Source organism: Mustelus asterias, chromosome 16 (assembly GCF_964213995.1).
Source record: "Mustelus asterias chromosome 16, sMusAst1.hap1.1, whole genome shotgun sequence".
Taxonomy (NCBI): Eukaryota; Metazoa; Chordata; class Chondrichthyes; order Carcharhiniformes; family Triakidae; genus Mustelus; species Mustelus asterias.
Genome location: NC_135816.1, coordinates 98520148 through 98542085, shown reverse-complemented (window position 1 = coordinate 98542085; position 21938 = coordinate 98520148). Strand labels below are relative to the sequence as shown.

Below are 21938 nucleotides of genomic sequence, written 5' to 3'. Positions count from 1 at the left end.
TGTCCCCCGCGCCCCGGTCAATGAGGAGTTCCCTCTGTCAATGAGAAGTGCCCCCTGTCAATGAGGAGTGCACCCTGTCAATGAGGAGACCCAGCTGTTAATTAGGAGTGCCCCCTGTCATTGAGGAGAGCCCCCTGTCAATGAGGAGTGCACCCTGTCAATGAGGAGAGCCCCCTGTCAATGATGAGTGCCCTCTGTCAATGTGGAATGCTCCTTGTCAATGAGGAGTACACCCTGTCAATGAGGAGTGACCGCCCCCCCCGTCTATGAAGAGTGCCACCTGTCAATGAGCAGTGCACCCCGCCAATGAGGAGTGTTCCCCCCCCCCCCGCCCCGGTCAATGAGGAGTTCCCTCTGACAGTGAGAAGTGCCCCCTGTCAATGAGTAGTGCACCCTGTCAATGAGGAGTGCCAGCTGTTAATTAGCAGTGCCCCCTGTCAATGGGGAGAGCCCTCTGTCAATGAGGAGAGCCCCGTGTCAATGAGGAGTGACCACTGTTAATTATGAATGCCCCCTGTCAATGAGGAGTGCCCCCCCCTCTATTAGAGAACCCCACCCATCTATGAGGAGTGCCCCTTAGCAATGAGGAGTGCCCGCTGTCAATGAGGAGTGCCAGCTGTTACTTAGCAGTGCCCCCTGTCAATGGGGAGAGCCCTCTGTCAATGAAGAGAGCCCCCTGTCAATGAGGAGTGCCCGCTGTTAATTATGAATGCCCCCTGTCAATGAGGAGTGCCCCCCCCCCCCGTCTATTAGAGTACCCCACCCATCTATGAGGAGTACCCCCTGGCAATGCGGAGAGCCCCTGTGAATGAGGAGTGTCCGCTGTCAATGAGAAGGACCCCCTGTCAATTAGGAGAGACCCCTGTCAATTAGGAGTCGTCCCCACCCCCGTCAATGACGAGTGGCCCCCCTCCCCCCCCCCCCCCATCAATGAGGAGTGACCCCTGTAAATTAGGAGTGACCCCTGTAAATTTGGAGTCCCTGCCCCGTCGATGAGGAGGGGCTCCTGCCAATGTGGAATGCGCCCTGTCAATGAGGAATGCCCTCAGCCAATGAGTGACCCTGCCAATGAGGAGTGCTCCTTGTCAATGAAGAGTGCCCCTTGTCAATGAGGAGTGCCCCTGTCAATGAGTAGTGCACCCTGTCAATGAGGAGTGCCAGCTGTTACTGAGCAGTGCCCCCTGTCAATGGGGAGAGCCCTCTGTCAATGAAGAGAGCCCCGTGTCAATGAGGAGTGCCCGCTGTTAATTATGAATGCCCCCTGTCAATGAGGAGTGCCCCCCCCCACGTCTATTAGAGTACCCCACCCATCTATGAGGAGTACCCCCTGGCAATGCGGAGAGCCCCTGTGAATGATGAGTGTCCGCTGTCAATGAGAAGGACCCCCTGTCAATTAGGAGAGACCCCTGTCAATTAGGAGTCGTCCCCACCCCCGTCAATGACGAGTGGCCCCCCTCCCCCCCCCCCCATCAATGAGGAGTGACCCCTGTAAATTAGGAGTGACCCCTGTAAATTTGGAGTCCCTGCCCCGTCGATGAGGAGGGGCTCCTGCCAATGTGGAATGCGCCCTGTCAATGAGGGGCAACCCTGTCAATGAGGAATGCCCTCTGTCAATGAGGAGTGCCCCTTGTCAATGAGGAGTGTCTCTGTCAATGGGGAGAGCCCCCTGTCAATGAGGAGTGCCCTCTGTCAATTAGGAGTGACCCTGTAAATGAGCAATGCCCCCGGTCAATGAGGTGTGCACCCTATCAATGAGGAGTGCCCCCTGTCAACGACATGTGCCCCCTGTCAACGAGTAGTTGGCCTGTAAATGATGAGTGCGCCCCATCAACGAGGAGCGCCCCCCGTCAAAGAGGAATACCCCACGTCAATGAGGAGTGCCCCCTGTCAATGACGAGTGCCCAATGTCAACGAGGAGTGCGCCCTGTCAATTAGGAGTGACCCTGTCAATTAGGACTCCCCCCGTCAATGACGAATACCCCCCATCAATGAGGAGTGCCCCCCGTCAATGAGGAATGAGCCTCTCAATGAGGAGTGCCTCACGTCAATGAGGAAAGCCCCCTGTCAATGAGGAGGGCCCACTGTCAGTTAGGAGTCCCTCCCCGAAAATGACGAGTGCCACCCATCAATGAGGAGTGCCCCATGTCAATGAGTTGTGCCCTCTGTCAAAGAGTGACCGTGTCAATGAGGCGTGCCCACTATCAATAAGGAGTGCCCCTGTCAAGGAGGAGTGCCCACTGTCAATGAGGAGTGCCCCCGTCAATGAGCAACGCCCACTGTCAATGAAGAGTGTCCCCCGTCAATGAGGTGTGCACCCACCGTCTATCAGGAGTAACCCCAGACAATGAGGAGTGCCCCCAGTCAATGAGGAGTGCCCCCAGTCAATGAGGAGCGCCCCCTGTCAACGAGGTGTGATCCCTGTCAATGAGGAGTGCCACGCCACCCATCCCCCCCTGTCAATGAGGAGTGCACCCTGTCAATGAGGAATCCCAGCGGTTAATTAGGAGTGCCCCCTGTCGATGAGGAGAGCCCCCTGTCAATGAGGAGTGCCCCCTGTCAATGAGGAGTGCCCCCTGTCAATGATGAGTGTCCCCTGTCAATGATGAGTGCCCTCTGTCAATGTGGAATGCCCCTTGTCAATGAGGAGTACCCCCTGTCAATGAGGAGTGCCCCCACATCTATGAAGAGTGCCCCCTGTCAATGAGCAGTGCACCCCGTCAATGAGGAGTGTCCCCCCCCCCCCGCCCCGGTCAATGAGGAGTTCCCTCTGTCAATGAGAAGTGCCCCCTGTCAATGAGTAGTGCACCCTGTCAACGAGGAGTGCCAGCTGTTAATTAGCAGTGCCCCCTGTCAATGGGGAGAGCCCTCTGTCAATGAGGAGAGCCCTCTGTCAATGAGGAGTGCCGCAACCCCCCCCCCCCGTCTATTAGAGTGCCCCACCGTCAAAAAGGAGTGCCCTCCGTCAATGAGGACTGCCCCCCCGTTAATGAGGAGTGCCCCCTGTCAATGAGGAGTGCCCCCTGTCAATGAGGGAGCCCCAGCCAATGAGGAGTACCCCCTGTCAATGAGGAGTGCCCCCCCTCTATGAAGAGTGCCCCCCGTCAATGAGGAGTGTCCCCCCACCCCCTGTCAATGAGTAGTGCACCCTGTCAATGAGGAGTGCCCCCTATCAATGAGGAATCCCAGCTGTTAATTAGGAGTGCCCCCTGTCAATGAGGAGAGCCCCCTGTCAATGAGGAGAGCCCCCTGTCAATGAAGAGTGCCCCCTGTCAATGATGAGTGTCCCCTGTCAATGATGAGTGCCCTCTGTCAATGTGGAATGCTCCTTGTCAATGAGGAGTCCCCCCCCCCCCCGTCAATGAGGAGTGTCCCCAACCCCCGCCCCGGTCAATGAGGAGTTCCCTCTGTCAATGAGAAGTGCCCCCTGTCAATGAATAGTGCACCCTGTCAATGAGGAGTGCCAGCTGTTAATTGGCAGTGCCCCCTGTCAATGGGGAGAGCCCTCTGTCAATGAGGAGAGCCCCCTGTCAATGAGGAGTGCCCGCTGTTAATTATATATGCCCCCTGTCAATGAGGATTGCCCCCCCGTCTATTAGAGTACCCCACCCATCAATGAAGAGTACCCCCTGGCAATGAGGAGTGCCCACTGTCAATGAGGAGTGCCCCTGTCAATGAGGAGTGCCAGCTGTTAATTAGCAGTGCCCCCTGTCAATGGGGAGAGCCCTCTGTCAATGAAGAGAGCCCCCTGTCAATGAGGAGTGCCCGCTGTTAATTATGAATGCCACCTGTCAATGAGGAGTGCCCCCCCCGTCTATTAGAGTACCTCACCCATCTATGAGGAGTACCCCCTGGCAATGCGGAGAGCCCCTGTGAATGATGAGTGTCCGCTGTCAATGAGAAGAACCCCCTGTCAATTAGGAGTCGTCCCCACCCCCGGCAATGACGAGTGCCCCCCTCCCATCAATGAGGAGTGACCCCTGTAAATTAGGAGTGACCCCTGTAAATTTAGAGTCCCTGCCCCGTCGATGAGGAGGGGCTCCTGCCAATGTGGAATGCGCCCTGTCAATGAGGAGCAACCCTGTCAATGAGGAATGCCCTCTGTCAATGATGAGTGCCCTCAACCAATGAATGACCCTGACAATGAGGAGTGCCCCTTGTCAATGAAGAGTGCCCCTTGTCAATGAGGAGTGTCTCTGTCAATGAGGAGAGCTCCCTGTCAATGAGGAGTGCCCTCTGTCAATTAGGAGTGACCCTGTAAATGAGGAGTGCCCCCCCCCCCCAATCAATGAGGAGTCACCTCTGCAAATTAGGATTGTCCCCCGTTAATGGGGAGTGCTCCCCGTAAATGAGCAATGCCCCCGGTCAATGAGGTGTGCCCCCTATCAATGAGGAGTGCCCCCTGTCAACGACGTGTGCCCCCTGTCAACGAGTAGTTGGCCTGTAAATGATGAATGCGCCCCATCAACGAGGAGCGCCCCCCGTCAAAGAGGAATACCCCACGTCAATGAGGAGTGCCCCCCGTCAATGAGGAGTGCCCCCTGTCAATGACGAGTGCCCGCTGTCAATGAGGAGTGCCCCCTGTCAATTAGGAGTGACCCTGTCAATTAGGACTCCCCCCGTCCATGACGAATACCCCCCATCAATGAGGAGTGCCCCCCGTCAATGCGGAATGAGCCTGTCAATGAGGAGTGCCCTCTGTCAATGAGGACGGCCCCCTGTCAGTTAGGAGTCCCTCCCCGAAAATGACGAGTACCACCCATCAATGAGGAGTGCCCCATGTCAATGAGTAGTGCCCTCTGTCAAAGAGTGACCCTGTCAATGAGGAGTGCTCACTATCAATAAGGAGTGCCCCTGTCAATGAGGAGTGCCCACTGTCAATGAGGAGTGCCCCCCGTCAATGAGCAATGCCCACTGTCAATGAAGTGTGCCCCCCGTCAATGAGGTGTGCCCCCCCGTCTATGTGGAGTACCCCCTGTCAATGAGGTGTGCCCCCTGTCAATGAGGAGTGCCTCCAGTCAATGAGGAGTGCCCCCAGTCAATGATGAGTGCTCCCAGACAATGAGGAGTGCCCCCAGTCAATGAGGAGTGCCCCCAGTCAATGAGGAGCGCCCCCTGTCAACGAGGTGTGATCACTGTCAATTAGGAGTGCCCCTAGTCAATGGGGAGTGTCTCCTGTCAATGAGGAGAGCCCCCTGTCAATGACGACTGTCCCCTGTCAATGAGGAGAGACCCCTGTCAATTAGGAGTAACCCCGGTCACTTAGGAGTCCAACCCACGTCAATGACGAGTGCCCCCCCAATCAATGAGGAGTGCCCCCTGTCAATGAGGAGGGCCCCCTATAAATGCGGAGGGCCCCTTGACAATGAGGAGTGCCCCCTGTCAATTAGGAGTGCCCCCTGTCAATGAGGAGTACCCTCTGTCAATGAGGAGTGATCTCTGTCAATGAGGATTGACACTGTCAATGAGGCGTGGCCTCTGTCTATGAGGAGTGCCCTCTGTCAATAAGTGATCCTGTCAATGAGGAGTCCCCCCTGTCAATGAGGAGGGCCCCCTGTCAATGAGGATTGCCCCCTGTCAATGAGGAGCACCCTCGTCAATGAGGAGTGACCCTGTAAATGAGGAGTGCCCCACCGTCAATGAGCAGTGACCGGTGTAAATTAGGAGTGCCCCCCATCATGAAGCAGTGCACCCTGTCAATGAGGAGTGCCCCCTGTCAATGAGGAGTGCCGCCCCCCCCCCGTCAATGAAGAGTGCCCCCTGTCAATGAGCAGTGCACCCCGTCAATGAGGAGTGTCTCCCCCCCACCCGGTCAATGAGGAGAGCCCTCTGTCAATGAGAAGTGCCCCCTGTCAATGAAGAGTGCCCCCCGTCAATGAGGTGTGCCCCATTTCAATGAGGAGTGCCCCCTGTCATCGAGGGGTGTCCCCTGTCATCGAGGAGTGCCCCCTGACAATGAGGAATGCCGCCTCCCCGTCTATCAGGAGTACCCCCTGTCAATGAGGTGTGCCCCCTGTCACTGAGGAGTGTCCCCAGTCAATGAGGAGTGCCCCCAGTCAATGAGGAGTGCCCCCAGACAATGAGGAGTGCCCCCAGTCAATGAGGACTGTCCCCTGTCAATGAGGAGAGACCCCTGTCAATTAGGAGTAACCCCTGTAAATTAGGAATGACCCCTGTAAATTTGCACTGCCTGGCCCGTCAATGTGGAATGCCCCCTGTCAATGAGGAGGGCCCCCTATAAATGCGGATTGCCCCTTGACAATGAGGAATGCCCCCTGACAATTAGGAGTGCCCCCTGTCAATTAGGAGTGCCCCCTGTCAATGAGGAGTGCCCTCTGTCAATGAGGAGTGACCTCTATCAATGAGGATTGACCCTGTCAATGAGGAGTGGCCTCTGTCAAGAAGTGATCCGGTCAATGAGGAGTGCCCCCTGTCAATGAGGAGTGCTCCGTGTCAATGAGGAGTGCCCTCTGTCAATGAGGAGTGCCCCGTTTCAATTAGGAGTGATCCCTGTCAATTAGGGGTGTTGCCTGTCAATTAGAAGTGATCCCTGTCAATGAGGACTGCACCTTGTCAATGAGGACTGCTCCCCCCCCCCATCTATGAGGAGTGCCCCCTGTCAATGATGAGTGCCCCCTGTCAATGAGGAGTGCCCCCTGTCAATGAGGAGTGCCCCCTGTCAATGAGGAGTGCCCCCTATCAATGGGGGTACCCCCTATCAATGAAAGGTGTCCCCTATCAATGAGGAGTGACCCCTGTCAGCGAGGAGTGCCCCCTGTCAATGAGGAGCGACCCTGTAAATGAGGAGTGCGCCCCATCAATGAGGAGCTCCCCCATCAATGACGAATACCCCCGTCAATGAGGAGTGCCCCCCGTCAATGAGGAGTGACCCTGTCAATGAGGAGTGACCCCTGTCAATGAGGAGTGTCCCGTGGCAATGAGGACTGCCCCCTGTCTTTGAGGAGTGCCCCCCGTCAATGAGGAGTGCCCCCAGTCAATGAGGAGTGTCTTCTGTCAATGAGGAAAGCCCCCTGTCAATGGGGAGGGCCCCCTGTAAATGCGGAAGGCTCCCTGACAATCAGGAGTGCTCCCTGTCAATGAGGAGTGCCCCCTGTCATTGAGAAATGACCCCTGTCAATGAGGAGTGACCCCTGTGAATGAGGAGTGCCCTCTGTCGAAGAGTAACCCTGTCAATGAGGAGTGCCCTCTGTCAATGAGTGACCGTGTCAATGAGGAGTGCCCTTTGTCAATAAGGAGTGCCCCCTGTCAATGAGGAGTGCCCCCTGTCAATGAGGAGTGCCCCCTCCCCGCCGTCAATGAGGAGTCACCTCTGCAAATTAGGAGTGCCCCCCGTCAATGAGGAGTGCCCCCCGTCAATGGGCAATGCACCCTGTCAATGAGCAATGCCCCCGTCAATGAGGTGTGCCCCCTGTCAATGAGGAGTGCACCGCTGTCTACGAGGAGTAACCCATGTCAATGAGGTGTGCCCCCTGTCAATGAGGAGTGCCCGCAGTCAATCAGGAGTACCCCTGTCAATGAGGAGAGCCCCCTGTCAATTAGGAGTGACCCCTGTCAATTAGGCGTGACCCCTGTAAATTTGGACTGCCTGACCCGTCAATGTGCAATGCCCCCTGTCAATGAGTAGGGCCCACTATAAATGCGGAGGGCCCCCTGACAATGAGGAATGCCCCCTGTCAGTTAGGTGTGCCCCCTGTCAATTAGGAGTGCCCCCTGTCAATAAGGAGTGCCCTCTGTCAATGAGGAATGCCCTCTGTCAATGAGGAGTGCCCTCAGTCAATGAGTGATGCTGTCAATGAGGAGTACCCCTTGTCAATGAGGAGCGCCCCTTGTCAATGAGGACTGCCTCTCTCAATGAGGAGAGCCCCCTGTCAATGAGGAGTGCCCTCTGTCAATGAGTGATGCTGTCAATGAGGAGTACCCCTTGTCAATGAGGAGCGCCCCTTGTCAATGAGGAGAGCCCTCTGTCAATGAGGAGTGACCCTGTAAATGAGGAGTGTAAATGAGAAACCTTTGATTTCCAAAACTGTGTTCACTATTTCCAGCCAGCCATCCGTAAAAAATAAATTGGATTGTCAATGAACACTTCATTCATGTTCCCATTGCCCAGGAATAGGCTGAAATGGTGTCGCAGATTTAACAGTTTTAACACTGCAGATCAGTCTCCTAAGTAAACACTTAAAAGAAGAAAGTTGCTGGCGAATCTGGCTTCCATGTAATCCCAAGCAACGATAATCGTGTTTGTTGATGTCTGTAAGTACATCAGAAATAGGGGCATGAGTAGCATCCACGCGGCTTGAGTAAAAGACATAAAAGTAAAATAGAAAATGTCTTGAAAATCTCAGCATTTGTCGAGAGAGAACAAAGACAACGTTTCGATCAGGATGACATCCCGTCAGGATGCAGAATCTCGACACGGAAATATAGAAGCTAGAAGGGTCGTTCGGCCCTCCGAGACTGTTCCGCCATTCATTTTGATCTTGGCTGATCATCAAATCGTGATCCCCCTTCCACCCATACCCCTGGATCCCTTTAGCCCCAAGAGCGAAAAGTAATTTCTTCTTGAAATCAAACAAAGTTTGACTTCAACTAAATTGTGTGGTAGTGAATTCAACTCATTCAGCACCCTGTGGTTGAAGAAATGTCCCGAAACGTTGCTTCTATTCTCTGTGCCCAGATGCTGTCAGACCTGCTGTGATTTTCCAGCGTTTTTGCTTTTGTTTCAGATTGCAGGGTCCACGGTCGGTTGCATTTATTTTTATATACAAATTGTAATGCTGCTTGCAGTGTTTCATTGGTGCCGTGGCATAGTTGGTTAAAGCGCCTGTCCAGTAAACAGGAGATCCTGAATTCTAATCTCAGCGGCACGTTCGTCTGCGTGGCGTTTCGCCGTTTTGCAACAAACTCACACTTGCTGCGAGACGCCGCAACTTGACCGTCATCCAGTTCGACGGCAGGAAAAGAAGACCAGAGGCGCATTTTGGCTGTGCCGGCCATCAAGCACCGATGAAACTGGATGAATTTTGCTGGAAGCGAGTTCTGCAATTGTCATTCGCGTGTGAGGAATTGGTTGAAGTTAAGCGAAATTGAACGACATCTCAAACATTTGCGTTCAGGCTTGAAGATAAGCTACGCCCGAACAGGGACAAGAACCCTGGACCCTCAGATTAAAAGTCTGATGCTCTCCCGACTGAGCTATCCGGGCTCCTGCCAGCTAATCTTTTCCCTCCGTTCAACTGGACGCGCTCGAGAGGAGAGAAGCTTGGAAGAGAGTTCATTTTTTAATGTGGCTGGGGAAGTGTCATGTTATCCACGTTAAATTCAAGATGGGTATTTCGCCTCACTTTCTCAATGTCCAAAATTCAAGTCGTGTTTAGAATTTCATCGATTTGGCATCACAACGTCCTTATCAAATCATCCCCACTTTCCGTGCTGCCTCTCTCGTTCCTATATTGCGTCCAAAAGTAAGTCAACGGTGGTCCTGGTCGTTCATGCACTTGTCTAGTAGGCTGATATTCCTGAGTTCAATTCTCCGTGGTACTTGTTTCTGCATTTCACGTTGTACAATTTGAAGTACATCACCATCTCTCTGAGGACCACCAGTTTCAGTGTCCTGCATTCTGCAGCAGAAAGTGTCCCTTTGGCACATCGAGTCTGTTCGGGCCATCAAGCACGTGTCGGTTCTATCTAAACATTGACTCTTATTCTCTCTGCACAGATCTTCAAACTATTAACGACGACTTTTGTTCATATGTACATCGTTGACAAATGATTTGCCGCAGCTTTAATCAAATTGATTTCCAAAACTGTGTTCTCTATTTCCAGCAAGCCATCCGTGAAAAGGAAATTGGATTGTCAATGAACACTTCATTCGGCAGCATGTTGCCATTGCCCAGGAAGAGGCTGAAATGGTTTCGCAGATTTAACAGTTTTAACACTGCAGATCAGTCTCCTAAGTACCCAGTAAAAAGAAGAAAGTTGCTGGCGAATCTGGCCTCCATGTACTCCCAAGCAACGATAATCGTGTTTGTTGATGTCTGTCAGTACATGAGAAATAGGGGCATGAGTAGCATCCACTTAGCTTTAGTAAACACATAAAAGAAAATGTCTTGAAAATCTCAGCATTTGCCGAGAGAGAACAAAGACAACGTTTCGAGTCAGGATGACATTCCGTCAGGATGCAGAATCTCGACATGGAAATATAGAAGCTAGAAGAGTCGTCCGGCCCTCCGAGACTGTTCCGCCATTCATTTAGATCATGGCTGATCATCAAATCGTGATTCCCCTTCCTCCCATACCCCTGGATCCCTTTAGCCCCAAGAGCGAAAAGTAATTTCTTCTTGAAATCAAACAAAGTTTGACTTCATATAATTGTGTGGTAGTGAATTCAACTCATTCAGCACGCTGTGGTTGAAGAAATGTCCCGAAAAGTTGCTTCTGTTCTCTGTGCCCAGATGCTGTCAGACCTGCTGTGATTTTCCAGCGTTTTTGCTTTTGTTTCAGATTGCAGGGTCCACGGTCGGTTGCGTTTTTTTTCATCTGCAAATTGTAATGCTGCTTGCAGCGTTCCATTGGCGCCGTGGCTTAGTTGGTTAAAGCGCCTGTCTAGTAAACTGGAGATGCTGAGTTCGAATCTCAGCGGCACCGTCGTGTACGTGGCGTTTCGCCGTTTCGCAACAAACTCACTCTTGCTGTGAGACGCCGCAACTTGACCCTCACCCAGTTCGACACCAGGAAAAGAAGACCAGAGGCGGATTTTGGCTGTGCCGGCCATGAAGCACCGATGAAAATAGGTGAATTTTGCTGGTGGCGACTTCTGCAATTGTCAATCGCGTGTGAGGAATTGGTTAAAGTGAAGCGAAATTGAACTACATCTCAAACAGATGCGTTCAGGCTTGAAGATAAGTTACGCCCGAACAGGGACTTGAACCCAGGACCTCAAATAAAAAGTCTGATGCTCTCCCGACTCAGCTATCCGGGCTCCAGAATGCCAATCATTTCCCTCCGTTGAACTTGCCGCGCTCGAGAGGAGAGAAGCTTGGAAGAGAGTTCACTTTTTAATGTGGCTGGGGAAGTGTCATGTTATCCACGTTAAATTCAAGATGAGTATTTCGCCTCACTTTCTCACTGTCCAAAAGTCAAGTCGTGCTTAGAATTTCATCGATTTGGCACCACAACGACCTCATCAAATCATCCCCACTTTACTTGCTGCCTCTCTCGTTCCTATATTGCGTCCAAAAGTAATTCAACGGTGGTTCAGTTCGTTCATGCACTTGTCTAGTCGGCTGATATTCCTGAGTTAAAATCTCCGTGGTAATTGTTTATGCATTTCACGTTGTACAATTTGAAGTACATCACCATCTCTCTGAGGACCACCAGTTTCAGTGTCCTGCATTCTGCAGCAGAAAGTGTCCCTTTGGCACATCGAGTCTGTTCGGGCCATCAAGCACGTGTCGGTTCTATCTAAACATTGACTCTTATTCTCTCTGCACAGATCTTCAAACTATTAACGACGACTTTTGTTCATATGTGTATCGTTGACAAATGATTTGCCGCAGCTTTAATCAAATTGATTTCCAAAACTGTGTTCTCTATTTCCAGCAAGCCATCCGTGAAAAGGAAATTGGATTGTCAATGAACACTTCATTCGGCAGCATGTTCCCATTGCCCAGGAATAGGTTGAAATGGTTTCGCAGATTTAACAGTTTTAATACCGCAGATCAGTCACCTAAGTACCCAGTTCAAAGAAGAACGTTGCTGGCGAATCTGGCCTCCATGTACTCCCAAGCAACGATAATCGTGTTTGTTGATGTCTGTCAGTACATGAGAAATAGGGGCATGAGTAGCATCCACTTAGCTTTAGTAAAGACATAAAAGTAAAATAGAAAATGTCTTGAAAATCTCAGCATTTGCCGAGAGAGAACAAAGACAACGTTTCGAGTCAGGATGACATTCCGTCAGATTGCAGAATGTCGACATGGAAATATAGAAGCTAGAAGGGTCGTCCGGCCCTCCGAGACTGTTCCGCCATTCATTTTGATCTTGGCTGATCATCAAATCGTGATCCCCCTTCCTCCCATACCCCTGGATCCCTTTCGCCCCAAGTAACTTCTTCTTGAAATCAAACAAAGTTTGACTTCAATGAAATTGTGTGGGAGTGAATTCAACTCATTCAGTACCTTGTGGGTGAAGAAATTCCCCGAAACGTTGTTTCTGTTCTCTGTGCCCAGGTGCTGTCAGACCTGCTGCGATTTTCCAGCATTTTTGCTTTTGTTTCAGATTGCAGGGTCCACGGTCGGTTGCATTTATTTTTATATACAAATTGTAAGGCTGCTGGGGCCGTTCCATTGGCGCCGTGGCTTAGTTGGTTAAAGCGACTGGTGTAATAAACAGGCGATTCTGAGTTCGAATCTCAGCGGCACCTTCGTATGCATGGCGTTTTGCAACACACTCACTCGTGCTGTGAGACGCCGCAACTTGACCCCCATCCAGTGAGACAGCAGGAAAAGAAGACCAGAGGCGCATTTGGCTGTGCGGGCCATCAAGCACCGATGAAAATTGATGCATTTTGCTGGTGGCGACTTCTGCAATTGTCAATCGCGTGTGAGGAATTGGTTAAAGTTAAGCGAACTTGAACAACATCTCAAACAGTTGCGTGCAGGCTGGATGAAAAGCTCCGCTCGAACAGGGACTTGAACCCAGGACCCTCAAATAAAAAGTCTGATGCTCTACCGACTGAGCTATCCGGGCTCCAGAATGCCAATCATTTCCCTCCGTTGAATTAGCCGCGCTCTAGAGGAGAGAAGATTGGAAGAGAGTTCATTTTTAATTTGGCAGGGGAAGTGTCATGTTATCCACGTTAAATTCAAGATGAGTATTTCGCCTCACTTTCTAAATGACCAAAAGTCAAGTCGTGCTTAGAATTTCATCGATTTGGCACCACAACAACCTCATCAAATCATCCCCACTTTACGTGCCGACTCTCTCGTTCCAATATTGCGTCCATAAGACCATAAGACCATAAGACATAGGAGCGGAAGTAAGGCCATTCGGCCCATCGAGTCCACTCCACCATTCAATCATGGTTGATTTCAACTCCATTTATCCGCTCTCTCCCCATCGCCCTTAATTCCTCGAGAAATCAAGAATTTATCAATTTCTGTCTTGAAGACGCTCAACGTCTCGGCCTCCACAGCCCTCTGTGGCAATGAATTCCACAGACCCACCACTCTCTGGCTGAAGAAATTTCTCCTCATCTCTGTTCTAAAGTGACTCCCTTTTATTCTAAGGCTGTGCCCCCGCGTCCTAGTCTCCCCTGTTAATGGAAACAACTTCCCTACGTCCATCCTATCTAAGCCGTTCATTTTCTTGTAAGTTTCTATCAGATCTCCCCTCAACCTCCTAAACTCCAACGAATACAATCCCACGATCCTCAGACGTTCATCGTATGTCAGGCCTACCATTCCTGGGATCATCCGTGTGAATCTCCGCTGGACCCGCTCCAGTGCCAGTATCTCCTTCCTGAGGTGTGGGGCCCAAAATTGCTCACAGTACTCCAAATGGGGCCTAACCAGTGCTTTATAAAGCCTCAGAAGTACATCCCTGCTTTTGTATTCCAAGCCTCTTGAGATAAATGACAACATTACATTTGCCTTCTTAATTACGGACTCAACCTGCAAGTTTACCTTTAGAGAATCCTGGACTAGGACTCCCAAGTTCCTTTGCACTTTAGCATTATGAATTTTGTCACCGTTTAGAAAATAGTCCATGCCTCTATTCTTTTTTCCAAAGTGTACGACCTCGCACTTGCCCACGTTGAATTTCATCAGCCACTTCTTGGACCACTCTCCTAAACTGTCTAAATCTTTCTGCAGCCTCCCCACCTCAATACTACCTGCCCCTCCACCTATCTTTGTATCATCGGCAAACTTGGCCAGAATGCTCCCAGTCCCGTCATCTAGATCGTTAATATATAAAGAGAACAGCTGTGGCCCCAACACTGAACCCTGCGGGACACCACTTGTCACCGGTTGCCATTCTGAGAAATAACCTTTTATCCCAACTCTCTGCCTTCTGTCTGACAGCCAATCGTCAATCCATGTTAGTACCTTGCCTCGAATACCATGGGCCTTTATTTTACTCAGCAGTCTCCCGTGAGGCACCTTGTCAAAGGCCTTTTGGAAGTCAAGATAGATAACATCCATTGGCTCTCCTTGGTCTAACCTATTTATTATCTCTTCAAAGAACTCTAACAGGTTTGTCAGGCACGACCGCCCCTTACTAAATCCATGCTGACTTGTCCTAATCCGACCCTGCACTTCCAATAATTTAGAAATCTCATCCTTAACGATGGATTCTAGAATTTTGCCAACAACTGAGGTTAGGCTAATTGGCCTATAATTTTCCATCTTTTTTCTTGTTCCCTTCTTGAACAGTGGGGTTACAACAGCGATTTTCCAATCCTCTGGGACTTTCCCTGACTCCAGTGACTTTTGAAAGATCATAACTAACGCCTCCACTATTTCTTCAGCTATCTCCTTAAGAACTCGAGGATGTAGCCCATCTGAGCTCGGAGATTTATCAATTTTCAGACCTTTTAGTTTCTCTTGCACTTTCTCCTTTGTGATGGCAACCATATTCAACTCTGCCCCCTGACTTTCCTGAATTGTTGGGATATTACTCATGTCTTCTACTGTGAAGACTGACGCAAAGTACTTATTAAGTTCCTCAGCTATTTCCTTGTCTCCCATCACTAGATTACCAGCGTCATTTTGGAGCGGCCCAATGTCTACTTTTGCCTCCCGTTTGTTTTTAATGTATTTAAAGAAACTTTTACTATCATTCCTAATGTTACTGACTAGCCTACCTTCATATTTGATCCTCTCCTTCCTTATTTCTCTCTTTGTTATCCTCTGTTTGTTTTTATACCCTTCCCAATCTTCTGACTTCCCACTACTCTTTGCCACATTATAGGCTCTCTCTTTTGCCTTGATGCATTCCCTGACTTCCTTTGTCAGCCATGGCTGCCTAATCCCCCCTCTGATAACCTTTCTTTTGTTTGGGATGAACCTCTGCACTGTGTCCTCAATTACTCCCAGAAACTCCTGCCATTGCTGTTCTACTGTCTTTCCCACTAGGCTCTGCTTCCAGTCGATTTTTGTCAGTTCCTCCCTCATGCGCCTGTAATTACCTTTATTTAACTGTAGAACCTTCACATCTGATTCTGCCTTCCTTCTTTCAAATTGCAGACTGAATTCTACCATATTATGATCACTGCTTCCTAAGTGTTCCCTTACTTTAAGATCTTTTATCACGTCTGGCTCATTACATAACACTAAGCCCAGAATAGCCTGTTCCCTCGTGGGCTCCATCACAAGCTGTTCCAAAAAGCCATCCTGTAAACATTCAATGAATTCCCTTTCTTTGGGTCCACTGGCAACATTATTTACCCAGTCCACCTGCATATTGAAATCCCCCATGATCACTGTGACCTTGCCTTTCTGACATGCCCTTTCTATTTCGTGGTGCATTTTGTGTCCCTGGTCCTGACCAATGTCAGGAGGCCTGTACATAACTCCCATTATGGTTTTTTTGCCTTTGTGGTTCCTCAACTCTACCCACAGAGACTCCACATCGTCTGACCCTATGTCGTTTAGTGCGACTGATTTAATTTCATTTCTAATTAACAAGGCAACCTCGCCCCCTCTACCCACCTCTCTGTCTTTTCGATAGGTTGTGAATCCCTGGATGTTTAACTGCCAGTCCTGAACCCCCTGCAACCACGTCTCTGTGATGCCTACCACATCATACCTGCCAGTCACAATCTGGGCCACAAGCTCATCTACCTTGTTCCGGACACTGCGGGCATTTAAATATAGCACCTTTAATTCCCTATTGACCGTCCCTTTTTGTTTTCGTAGTGTGGTGGACCTTGGTTTACTGAGCCTTTCCAGACACTGTGTCATATTTTGTGAGATGGGGACTATCGTAACCTCTCCTGAGTGCTGTCTTTTCGTGATTTTTTGTAATCCTAAGCAGCTACGCTTCCCACTGATTCCTTCACCTCTTGGTTCCCTGACTTTCCCTTCCCCCCCAATCTCTAGTTTAAACTCTTATTGACCACCCCATTTACTCTCTTCACCAGAACACTGATCCCAGCTCGGTCCAGGTGGAGACCATCCCAACGGTATAGGTCCCCCCTGCCCCAAAACTGATGCCAGTGTCCCATGAAAAAGAACCCCTCTTTCCCACACCACTCTTTCAGCCACGTGTTAACTTCCCTTATTCTTGCCTCCCAATGCCAATTTGCACGTGGCTCGGGCAGTAATCCGGAGATTATGACCCTTGAGGACCTGTTTTTTAATTTGAATCCTAGCTCTTTATAATCTCCAAACAGGTCCTCTTTCCTAGACTTGCCTATGTTGTTGGTACCAACATGGACCACAACAACTGGATCCTCCCCCTCCCTCTCCAGTATCCTTTCAAGCCGGTCAGAGATGTCCCGCACCCTAGCACCGGGCAGGCAACATACCATGCGGGACACTCTATCCTGCTCACAAAGGATACTATCTATCCCCCTGATAATAGAATCCCCTACAACTACAAAAGTAAGTCAACAGTGGTTCAGTTCGTTCATGCACTTGTCTAGTAGGCTGATATCACTGAGTTGAAATCTCCGTGATACTTGTTTATGCAATTCACGTTGTACAATTTGAAGTGACTCACCATCTCACTGAGGACCACCAGTTTCAGTGTCCTGCATTCTGCAGCATAAAGTGTCCCTTTGACACATCGAGTATTTTCCGGCCATCAAGAACGTGTCGATTCTATCTAAACATTGACTCTTTTTCTCTATGCACAGCACTTCAAACTGTTAACGACGACTTTTGTTCATATGTACATCGTTGACAAATGATTTGCCGCAGCTTTAATCCATTTGATTTCCAAAACTGTGTTCTCTGTTTCCAGCAAGTCATCCGTGAACAAGAAATTGGATTGTCAATGAACACTTCATTCGGCAGCATGTTCCCATTGCCCAGGAATAGGCTGAAATGGTTTCGCAGATTTAACAGTTTTAACACTGCAGATCAGTCTTCTAAGTACCCAGTTCAAAGAAGAACGTTGCTGGCGAATCTGGCCTCCATGTACTCCCAAGCAACGATAATCGTGTTTGTTGATGTCTGTCAGTACATGAGAAATAGGGGCATGAGTAGCATCCACTTAGCTTTAGGAAAGACATCAAAGTAAAATAGAAAATGTCTTGAAAATCTCAGCATTTGCCGAGAGAGAACAAAGACAACGTTTCGAGTCAGGGTGGCATTCCGTCAGGAAGCACCATCTCGACATGGAAATATAGAAGCTAGAAGGGTCGTCCGGCCCTCCGAGACTGTTCCGCCATTCATTTTGATCTTGGCTGGTCATCAAATCGTGATTCCCCTTCCTCCCATACCCCTGGATCCCTTTAGCCCCAAGAGCGAAAAGTAATTTCTTCTTGAAATCAAACAAAGTTTGACTTCAATTAAATTGTGTGGTAGTGAATTCAACTCATTCAGCACCCTGTGAGTGAAGAAATGTCCTGAAACGTTGTTTCTGTTCTCTGTGCCCAGATGCTGTCAGACCTGCTGTGATTTTCCAGCGTTTTTGCTTTTGTTTCAGATTGCAGGGTCCACGGTCGGTTGCGTTTTTTTTCATCTGCAAATTGTAATGCTGGTTGCAGCGTTCCATTGGCGCCGTGGCTTAGTTGGTTAAAGCGCCTGTCTAGTAAACAGGAGATCCTGAGTTCGAATCCCAGCGGCACCTTCGTGTACGTGGCGTTTCGCCGTTTTGCAACAAACTCACTCTTGCTGTGAGACGCCGCAACTTGACCCACACCCAGTTCGACAGCAGGAAAAGAAGACCAGAGGCGCATTTTGGCTCTGCCGGCCATGAAGCACCGATGAAAATAGGTGAATTTTGCTGGTGGCGACTTCTGCAATTGTCAATCGCGTGTGAGGAATTGGTTAAAGTGAAGCGAAATTGAACCACATCTCAAACAGTGGAGTTCAGATTTGAAGATAAGCTACGCCCGAACAGGGACTTGAGCCCTGGACCCTCAGATTAAAAGTCTGATGCTCTGCCGACTGAGCTATCCGGGCTCCTGACTACTACTCGTTTCCCTCCGTTCAACTGGCCGCGCTCTCGAGGTGAGAAGCTTGGAAGAGAGTTCATTTTTTCAATTGGCTTGGGAAGTGTCATGTTATCCACGTTAAATTCAAGATGACTATTTCGCCTCACTTTCTCAATGTCTAAAATTCAAGTCGTGCTTAGAATTTCATCGATTTGGCAGCACAACGTCCTTATCAAATCATCCCCAATTTACGTGCTGCCTCTCTCGTTCCTAAATTGCGTCCAAAAGTATGTCAACGGTGGTCCAAGTCGTTCATGCAATTGTCCAGTAGGCTGATAGTCCTGAGTTCAATTCTCCGTGGTACTTGTTTCTGCATTTCACGTTGTACAATTTGAAGTAAATCACCATCTCTCTGAGGACCACCAGTTTCAGTGTCCTGCATTCTGCAGCAGAAAGTGTCCATTTGGCACATCGAGTCTGTTCCGGCCATCAAGCACGTGTCGGTTCTATCTAAACATTGACTCTTGTTCTCTCTGCACTGATCTTCAAACTATTAACGACGACTTTTGTTCATATGTACATCGTTGACAAATGATTTGCCGCAGCTTTAATCCATTTGATTTCCAAAACTGTGTTCTCTATTTCCAGCAAGCCATCCGTGAAAAGGAAATTGGATTGTCAAGTAACACTTCATTCGGCAGCATGTTCCCATTGCCCAGGAATAGGCTGAAATGGTTTCGCAGATTTAACAGTTTTAACACTGCAGATCAGTCACCTAAGTAGCCAGTTAAAAGAAGAACGTTGCTGGCGAATCTGGCCTCCATGTACTCCAAAGCAACGATAATCGTGTTTGTTGATGTCTGTCAGTGCATGAGAAATGGCGGCATGAGTAGCATCCACTTAGCTTTAGTAAAGACATAAAAGTAAAATAGAAAATGTCTTGAAAATCTCAGCATTTGCCGAGTGAGAACAAAGACATCGCTTCGAGTCAGGGTGGCATTCCGTCAGGAAGCACCATCTCGACATGGAAATATAGAAGCTAGAAGGGTCGTCCGGCCCTCCGAGACTGTTCCGCCATTCATTTTGATCATGGCTGATCATCAAATCGTGATCCCCCTGCCTCCCATACCCCTGGATCCCTTTAGCCCCAAGAGCAAAAAGTAATTTCTTCTTGAAATCAAACAAAGTTTGACTTCAATTAAATTGTGTGGTAGTGAATTCAACTCATTCAGCACCCTGTGGTTGAAGAAATGTCCCGAAACGTTGCTTCTGTTCTCTGTGCCCAGATGCTGTCAGACCTGCTGTGATTTTCCACCGTTTTTGCTTTTGTTTCAGATTGCACGGTCCACGGTCGGTTACGTTTTTTTTCATCTACAAATTGTAATGCTGGTTGCAGCGTTCCATTGGCGCCGTGGCTGAGTTGGTTAAAGCGCCTGTCTAGTAAACAGGAGATCCTGAGTTCGAATCTCAGCGGCACCTTCGTGTGCGTGTCGTTTCGCCGTTTTACAACAAACTCACTCTTGCTGTGAGACGCCGCAACTTGACAGTCATGCAGTTCGACAGCAGGAAAAGAAGACCAGAGACGCATTTTGGCTCTGCCGGCCATTCAGCACCGATGAAAATAGGTGAATTTTGCTGGTGGCGACCTCTGCAATCGTCAATCGCGTGTGAGAAATTGGTTAAAGTGAAGCGAAATTGAACGACATCTCAAATAGTTGCGTTCAGGTTTGAAGATCAGCTACGCCCGAACAGGAACTTGAACCCTGGACCCTCAGATTCAAAGTCTGATGCTCTACCGACTGAGCTATCCGGGCTCCTGACTGGCAAACATTTCCCTCCGTTCAACTGTCCGCGCTCGAGAGGAGAGAAGCTTGGAAGAGAGTTCATTTTTTCAGGTGGCTTGGGAAGTGTCATGTTATCCACGTTAAATTCAAGATGAGTATTTCGCCTCACTTTCTCAATGTCCAATATTCAAGTCGTGCTTAGAATTTCATCGATTTGGCATCACAACGTCCTTATTAAATCATCCCCACTTTACGTGCTGCCTCTCTCGTTCCTATATTGCGTCCAAAATTAAGTCAACGGTGGTCCAGGTCGTTCATGCACTTGTCCAGTAGGCTGATCTTCCTGAGTTCAATTCTCCGTTTTACTTGTTTATGCATTTCACGTTGTACAATTTGAAGTACGTCATAGAACATAGAACATAGAACAGTACAGCACAGAACAGGCCCTTCGGCCCACGATGTTGTGCCGAGCTTTATCTGAAACCAAGATCAAGCTATCCCACTCCCTATCATCCTGGTGTGCTCCATGTGCCTATCCAATAACCGCTTAAATGTTTCTAAAGTGTCTGACTCCACTATCACTGCAGGCAGTCCATTCCACACCCCAACCACTCTCTGCGTAAAGAACCTACCTCTGATATCCGTCCTGTATCTCCCACCACGAACCCTATAGTTATGCCCCCTTGTAATAGCTCCATCCACCCGAGGAAATAGTCTTTGAACGTTCACTCTATCTATCCCCTTCATCATTTTCTACACCTCTATTAAGTCTCCCCTCAGCCTCCTCCGCTCCAGAGAGAACAGCCCTAGCTCCCTCAACCTTTCCTCATATGACCTACCCTCCAAACCAGGCAGCATCCTGGTAAACCTCCTCTGCACTCTTTCCAGCGCTTCCACATCCTTCTTATAGTGAGGTGACCAGAACTGCACACAATATTCCAAATGTGGTCTCACCAAGGTCCTGTACAGTTGCAGCATAACGCCACGGCTCTTAAACTCCAACCCCCTGTTAATAAAATCTAACACACTATAGGCCTTCTTCACAGCTCTATCCACTTGACTGGCAACCTTTAGAGATCTGTGGATATGGACTCCACCATCTCTCTGAGGACCACCAGTTTCAGTGTCCTGCATTCTGCAGCAGAAAGTGTCCCTTTGGCACATCGAGTCTGTTCCGGCCATCAAGCTCGTGGCGGTTCTATCTAAACATTGACTCTTGTTCTCTCTGCACTGATCTTCAAACTATTCACGACGACTTTTGTTCAGATGTACATCGTTGACAAATGATTTGCCGCAGCTTTAATCCATTTGATTTCCAAAACTGTGTTCTCTGTTTCCAGCAAGTCATCCGTGAACAAGAAATTGGATTGTCAATGAACACTTCATTCGGCAGCATGTTCCCATTGCCCAGGAATAGGCTGAAATGGTTTCGCAGATTTAACAGTTTAAACACTGCAGATCAGTCTCCTAAGTACCCAGTTCAAAGAAGAAAGTTGCTGGCGAATCTGGCCTCCATGTACTCCCAAGCAACGATAATCGTGTTTGTTGATGTCTGTCAGTACATGAGAAATAGGGGCATGAGTAGCATCCACTTAGCTTTAGGAAAGACATAAAAGTAAAATAGAAAATGTCTTGAAAATCTCAGCATTTGCCGAGAGAGAACAAAGACAACGTTTCGAGTCAGGGTGGCATTCCGTCAGGAAGCACCATCTCGACATGGAAATATAGAAGCTAGAAGGGTCGTCCGGCCCTCCGAGACTGTTCCGCCATTCATTTTGATCTTGGCTGGTCATCAAATCGTGATTCCCCTTCCTCCCATACCCCTGGATCCCTTTAGCCCCAAGAGCGAAAAGTAATTTCTTCTTGAAATCAAACAAAGTTTGACTTCAATTAAATTGTGTGGTAGTGAATTCAACTCATTCAGCACCCTGTGAGTGAAGAAATGTCCTGAAACGTTGTTTCTGTTCTCTGTGCCCAGATGCTGTCAGACCTGCTGTGATTTTCCAGCGTTTTTGCTTTTGTTTCAGATTGCA

The 21938-nt window shown here is 49.2% G+C and overlaps 7 non-coding genes across 7 annotated transcripts; 3 read left to right on the top strand and 4 right to left on the bottom strand.

Annotated features, from left to right (window-relative positions):
- Positions 1-9147: 9147 nt before the first annotated feature.
- Positions 9148-9220, bottom strand: trnak-uuu (transfer RNA lysine (anticodon UUU)). The gene has a single exon. It is a non-coding gene; the product is annotated as a tRNA-Lys (tRNA).
- A 1368-nt stretch (positions 9221-10588) lies between these two features.
- trnat-agu (transfer RNA threonine (anticodon AGU)) lies at positions 10589-10662 on the top strand. The gene has a single exon. It is a non-coding gene; the product is annotated as a tRNA-Thr (tRNA).
- Positions 10663-12692: 2030 nt separating this feature from the next.
- On the bottom strand, positions 12693-12765 carry trnak-uuu (transfer RNA lysine (anticodon UUU)). The gene has a single exon. It is a non-coding gene; the product is annotated as a tRNA-Lys (tRNA).
- A 4975-nt stretch (positions 12766-17740) lies between these two features.
- trnat-agu (transfer RNA threonine (anticodon AGU)) lies at positions 17741-17814 on the top strand. The gene has a single exon. It is a non-coding gene; the product is annotated as a tRNA-Thr (tRNA).
- Positions 17815-18076: 262 nt separating this feature from the next.
- trnak-uuu (transfer RNA lysine (anticodon UUU)) lies at positions 18077-18149 on the bottom strand. Its single transcript has one exon. It is a non-coding gene; the product is annotated as a tRNA-Lys (tRNA).
- Positions 18150-19526: 1377 nt separating this feature from the next.
- Positions 19527-19600, top strand: trnat-agu (transfer RNA threonine (anticodon AGU)). Its single transcript has one exon. It is a non-coding gene; the product is annotated as a tRNA-Thr (tRNA).
- Positions 19601-19862: 262 nt separating this feature from the next.
- trnaq-uug (transfer RNA glutamine (anticodon UUG)) lies at positions 19863-19935 on the bottom strand. Its single transcript has one exon. It is a non-coding gene; the product is annotated as a tRNA-Gln (tRNA).
- Between the last annotated feature and the right edge of the window lie 2003 nt (positions 19936-21938).